Raw genomic sequence first — 6426 nt, forward strand, 5'->3', positions numbered from 1 at the left:
TGTGTGTATTTCACTCAAAATAAAGTATTCTGCAGTTTTCTAGAGGTCAACGGACTTTATTCAAGTAATGAAAATGCTAGTAAAACTTGAAAATAGAGGCTAACAATAGAGGTTAAACTGAAAAATAAGTAGCTACAAAGCAGTCAGGTGCAAGTAAACGCAATAGTACAATGTTTTCCTCTACAGTAGAAGTACACAGTAAGTCAGTAGTATACAGTTAAGTTGCATATTAGGTACTTCAGGGTCCTGTAAGTAATGTTGAGGTACGATGGTTCTGGAGGAACCTGCGAGCCGTAGTACCACAGGCCAAGCAATCGGCTTGCTCCAAACAGGCCCTTTTTGAACATGCACTGCATTAGTGTCTCTAATATACAGATCATTTCTTTTTAAGTCACATATACCTGTATCCCTGCAAATGCCCCTTTATTGCAAAAAGACGTTTCAACCCTTCCCGTCCAACCTGTGTGTGTATGTAGACCTCAGGCTAGCTGCAACATGAACTGACGCATTTATTTACGCTATTTTCCTGACAATACGCACATAATTGCTAGGGTGATGCTGAATAAAAAGGCACAGACTACTATAATTATCCACATTTTGCAGCAAGCGGAGGAGAGTTTAGCTGTGGTGATGAATTTGGAAATGAGGCTAAAAACTGTCAGAGTGCTCTATTTCTCCCCCAGCATACAGTAGTGGAACTGTTGTGTTTCAAATGGTGTTCTTTATTGTGGAATCGTCACAATTTGTCTAGTACTGGAACCCAGAAGCAGACCAGGACAAGGTGAGTTGGAATAACAAGGGGAGTATTTGTAGTCTGAAAATGGAAGCGGGTAAGTCCAGATGGTTGGGAGTGGGGGGGAACAGGCAGGCTGGGAGTTTGTACAGATCCCAGAATGCAACTGTGGGGTGGTAGTAGCTCAGTCCATAGGGAGTTGGGTTGGGAACCGGAGGAGTCATAAGTCCCCGTACGGATCGAAAGTATGGTGGTGGACTGGTAGCTGGAGAGGGGCCAGTTCACCTCCTGGGCACTGCCAAGGTGCTCTTGAGCAAGGCACCAAACCCCCAACTGCTCGGGGCGCCTTTCCATGGGCAGCCCCCTCACTCTGACATGTCTCCATTTGTGCATGTGTAGGTCCTGAGCATGTGTGTGTAATTCAGGCCTGTGTGTAATAACAACAGAGTGAAAAGTGTAGTTTCCCCTTGTGGGATTAATAAAGTATAATAAAAAATATATATATATATATATATATAATAAAGTTGTCGACCAGACAAGCGTGAGTTTCTATCCAGGTGGTTAACTGTAGACAGAGGAACAGGAGGCAGGTTAGTGACAGGCAAAGAGACTTCCAAAAACTAGAGGTTTGACACGAGAGCTACACACACTGGTTAGGCTAGCGATCCGCAGGGAATGGCTTACATGGTGCAGAGGTGATAACCAGCAGGGATGTGTTCAGGAAACACGACAAACAGGCTCAAGATGCAGGAGTCATGACATGAATGGCAGCCCAACAGAAAAAGAGTGAAGTCCAAAGTTGCAGGACTTGGCGGCGCTGAATGGGGGCTGACTGGTTGTGCGTTTTGCAGAATGAACATCATTGTATAATGCGTCTGTTCAGAACACGGTGGCTTGTTGTGGTACTTTCCATTTGTGTTTAACTTTAATTGAGGCGGCTGTTACGCTTTAAGGAAGTGAGGATCCAAACGCAGAGATGAGGCAGGAAGGCAGGAGTAGTTTAACAAGGATTTATTCACAAAAACGGTAATGACAAAACCAAAAATGCAAAAAACAAACAACTCCAGGAAGAGGAAGACAAAGTCCAAAATGTCTAAAATCAAAAAAAAAAAGGGTCCACAGAGAAAAGGGGAACCTGAAACCAAAGGGAATAGTCCAAACAGGTCAACGGCAGACACACAAAAGGATCTGAGGAGAGACAACGGCAACACACAGGTTAAATCCAGGCGGTAAGGAGGAAGGAACAGGTGATCCAACAGGTGAGACACGTCAGAGTGGACGACGATCTCAGAGGCCGGAAAACACAAGGCAGGTAGCGAAACTAGACGCAAAAAACAGACTATAATAAGTAATTAGCCTGTGCCTGTGTTAATGTTAACTAGCATTTTTAATTATTTTCAGTTTTGAGGGTTTTTTACCTGCTGTCTCAGCTAGCGGTTAGCTGAAATCCCCCCTCCACACACACACACACACACACTTATACCACTTATGATTAAACCAAATGTTGGTGCCATCTGAATAACATCTAAACTGGGGCTAAAATAAACATAAACTGTTAATCACTGTGTTGCATTGCATTCAGTTTATTAAAATGGGGCGATAAGTCCTAGAAACGCCCCTGGTTTTGACACAGACTTCAAAACCTGTGAACATATCCTCTAAGCACCCAAAAAAAGACAGTGATATGCACCATGCACCAGAGATAATAACTATATTAGCGCCGATATCATTTCTGACGGGATGTTCGACAGCCACTTCTGTCGTTACCATACCCCAGTGGTTCCCGAACATTTTCAGCTCAAGACCCGAAAGAGAAATTTGGTGTGTCCCCGGGACCCGAATTTACAAAAACACACCATGAATCATTGTAACATCTACATTTTTAATCTGTGGACAAAAGACGGAACAAACCATGAATTTAAATGTATATGAAGTACATTTATTCCATTATAAAAGTAAACAAAAACAGAAAAGGTCTCTCTTCTCCTTTCTGGGTCTCACCCCTTTCTCAACTCATTTCTTATCCCCTCCTAGGATAAGAGAGAGAGAGAGAGAGAGAGAGAGAGAGAGAGAGAGAGAGAGAGAGAGAGAGAGAGAGAGAGAGAGAGAAACCCCCCCCCCCACACAGCATCTGAGCTGAACAGACCAGTGTAGCAAAAAAAAAAACGCTCATTCACATAAGATTGATATGCATTTTACTCTGCCGAATGGCGACCCAATAAAACGGGTCAGCGACCCATTTTGGGTCCCGACCCTAAGTTTGGGAAACATTGCCATAGACCATAGACCAGTGTTGCCAGATCTTGCGAGACAAATAAGCAACCAGGCCTGTGAAAACAAGCCCAAAACAAGCGAATTTTTTTTACAGAGCCCCCCCCCCCCTAAGATCCTGGAAGAGAAAAATAAATAAACTGTGTGACGGTTTTCCAATCCGTGCGGACGGGTTGTCAATTTCCATCCACGTGGACAGATTGGTAAACTGTCCACACGTTAGTTTCATTTTCTCTCCCTGAGCTTCAGGACGATGACCACAGGAGGGAGTTAAACCACCTTTTAACGTTATTTAACATTAGAAAACTGATGGGCTATCAAATATACACTTTGTACAGTGATTTAGAGTTCCTCCTTTCTCTTCCTCCCAGTCTTTGTTATACTTCTTCCCGTATTTCGCCCACTTTATCCCGGGTATTTATTCCTCCAAAACCTCTCCTACAGTCCAGTCACCATCAGTCGCTCCTCGCGCATTTTCCTAACCAGAAAACAACAGACTGCCCTGCTCTGCCTCTGATTGGCTGGTACTCGTTTCCATCTGGGTCAGAGCCAATTAGAAGTAGGAGCTGGGCGGGAAATAACTCTGTTGTCTCCAGTGTTTATGGGGAAAGGGGCGGGACCGAGGAAACAGGCAAGACAAACTCCTACGTTTATATAACATAGCCTATAGAAAATATCTGCTTGACAACTTATTATGAAGCTGGAAACAAGCCCAAACAAGCAACAAGCCCAAGAAAACCGCGACCCGCGACTACCAATATTTGTAAGCAACTTTACAAAAAAACAAGCCCAAAGTCACTTCCAATCCCAGCTAACGATAGGCTCGTTCGAGATGAGCCAGGTCTGCGCAGAATCGATCACCGGCGATCGGCGCCCGTTGAATGCCGGTTGGATTTGTGTCCGAGTTGATCCCGACGTCATGCACACGTGGGCAACGGAAATCTCACGAGAGCAGGGGGCCGCAGTTCTGAGACGCAGGCGGCGCAGTTGCTTTTCACCAGGCTCGTTCGAGATGAACTGCGCCTCGCCTGTAGTGACGAGAGCAGGCGGTAGCAGCGGGGGGCGGGACAAAAAGCTGCTGTAAGTCGGACATTTCCAGCCGATTCCAGCTCCTTCAGGCTGGACAGGAAGTGCACACCACTGTGGTGCAGTTCGATTTAATAAAATATAATCAGACCCACATATCGCTGTACACAGTCTCCAGTTGTTTTAATTATGCAGAGTAGCTGGCAAAGTCTCTACATGAGATCTGTTGCAGATTTTAATAGAACACCCTGTAGATGATCCGTGATCTGATCAGATTTAGTCTCTCTCTCTAAACGTCTCTATCAGCCACAATGTGTTCTGGACAGAATAAGTCTTTAAATCAGACAAATAGCAATTAAAATCCCTCCGATTCAAAAACAGTAAAAAGTTTATATAAAACGTCATCATGTTTGTAAACCAATCAGGTGTTAAATCAGCTGAGAAGCCGGCGTTTCCCAGCATGCTCTGGGTCCCCTGGGTCCGCCTGGCTCTTGCAGTCGGTGAAAAGCAACTGCGCCGCCTGCGTCTCAGAACTGCGCGCCGTGCTCTCGTGAGATTTCCGTTGCCCACGTGTGCATGACGTCAGAGCAAGTCGGGATCAAGTCGGACATAAATCTAACCGGCATGCAACGGGCGCCGATCGCCGGTGATCGATTCTGCCAGACCGGCTCATCTCGAACGAGCCTACCGACTGCAGCGCCAGGCGGAACCCAGAGCATGCTGGGAAACGCCGGCTTCTCAGCTGATTTAACAGCTGATTGGTTTACAACATGATGACGTTTATCTAAACTTTTACTGTTTTTGAATCGGAAGGATTTTTAATGCTATTTGTTATTTAAAGACTTATTCTGTACATAACACATGTTGTGAGGCTGATAGTTAAGTTTAGAAGTCAAAGAGATAAATCCGTTCAGATCACGGATCATCTCCAGTGTGTTGTTCATTAAAATCAGCAACAGGTCGCATGTAGAGCACTTTGCCAGCTACTCTGTCATAATTAAACAACTGGAGACTGTGTACAAGCTGATATGTTGGTCTGATTAGATTTTATTAAATTGGAATCGCACCACAGTGTTTTCATCACTTCCTGTCCAGCCTGAAGGCGGCTGGAATCGGATGGAAACTGTCCGACTTCACCGCAGCTTTTTGTCACCGCCCCCCGCTGCTGCCGCCTGCTCTCGTCCACTTTACAGGCGAGGCGCAGTTCATCTCGAACGAGCCTAATTTTTGGTTCCCAGAACGTTCTGGGAACGTTCGTTTTTGGTTGCGGGAACGTTCCCTGAAGGTTTGTTTTGGTTGTAGTTTGGTTGTCTGTTGGTTAATTGGAAGGTTTTCTTAACGTTCCGGTAACGTTCGTTTTTGGTTACAGCGAACGTTCTCGGAACGTTCCCCCAACGTTCTCTGAAAGTTAGTAAGAGTTAGTTCTTTAGAGAAGGCGAACGTTCCGAGAACGTTGCAACCTTTAGTGAACGTTAGGCGAACGTTCCGAGAACGTTGCAACCTTTAGAGAACGTTAGGCGAACGTTCCCTTAGCGTTGCAACCCTCAGCGAACGTTACAGAACGGTCTTGCAACCTTTAGAGGGGAACGTTCGCTGTAACCATAAACGAACGTTCCCAGAACGTTAAGAAAAGATTAGATTCCCATAACCTTTAAAAAAACTAACACCCGTACCATTTGTGTGTATGTATGTACTGTATATACACACACTACATACAAAAGTTATATTCGTAGGAATGGATAAACAGGCAAACTTGATGGCATTACAAAACGTTGATATTCAAACAACTGAAAAAAATACAAAAAAGATAAGGATGTAGTGCAAATGTAGTGCAAGATGCATTAAGATATGCTTGTAAAGTGTTTGATAAATAAGTCACTAAAAAAAAAAATATATTAATAAAAAAATTAAAAAGGGGCTCCATGGTTTCAGGGCTCAGTCCTTCTCTGCTGGCCTATAAAGAAATGAACAAAAGTTAGACATGTAATACTAAGAATGAACACATTGACAAAAGATTTTTTTTTAATGAACTTTATTATGAACGGACTTGGCAACACTGCCATAGACCGTTAATATTAATATACAGTCTATGCCATAGACCTATATATGTAGTCTATTTTTTTATTATTATTTATTAATATAACATTACAAACATTCAGACAACGCAGATCAAATAAAAGATCTTATGGAACAGAGAGAACAATAAACGATAGTAATAAAAATAGTACACGATAAATAAGAGCATGAGGTAGACAATGGTAAAGTAAAAAAATTAAAATTAAAAAATTAAAAAGAAGAATGTGACAGATTTGTAAAGGTGTATAAAATGTGAAAACATAAGTGTTTCATTCAATAGATTGGGGTATATATCAAAAATGAATCTAGCTTTTTTTTTT

Source organism: Etheostoma spectabile, chromosome 11, assembly GCF_008692095.1.
Source record: "Etheostoma spectabile isolate EspeVRDwgs_2016 chromosome 11, UIUC_Espe_1.0, whole genome shotgun sequence".
NCBI lineage: Eukaryota > Metazoa > Chordata > Actinopteri > Perciformes > Percidae > Etheostoma > Etheostoma spectabile.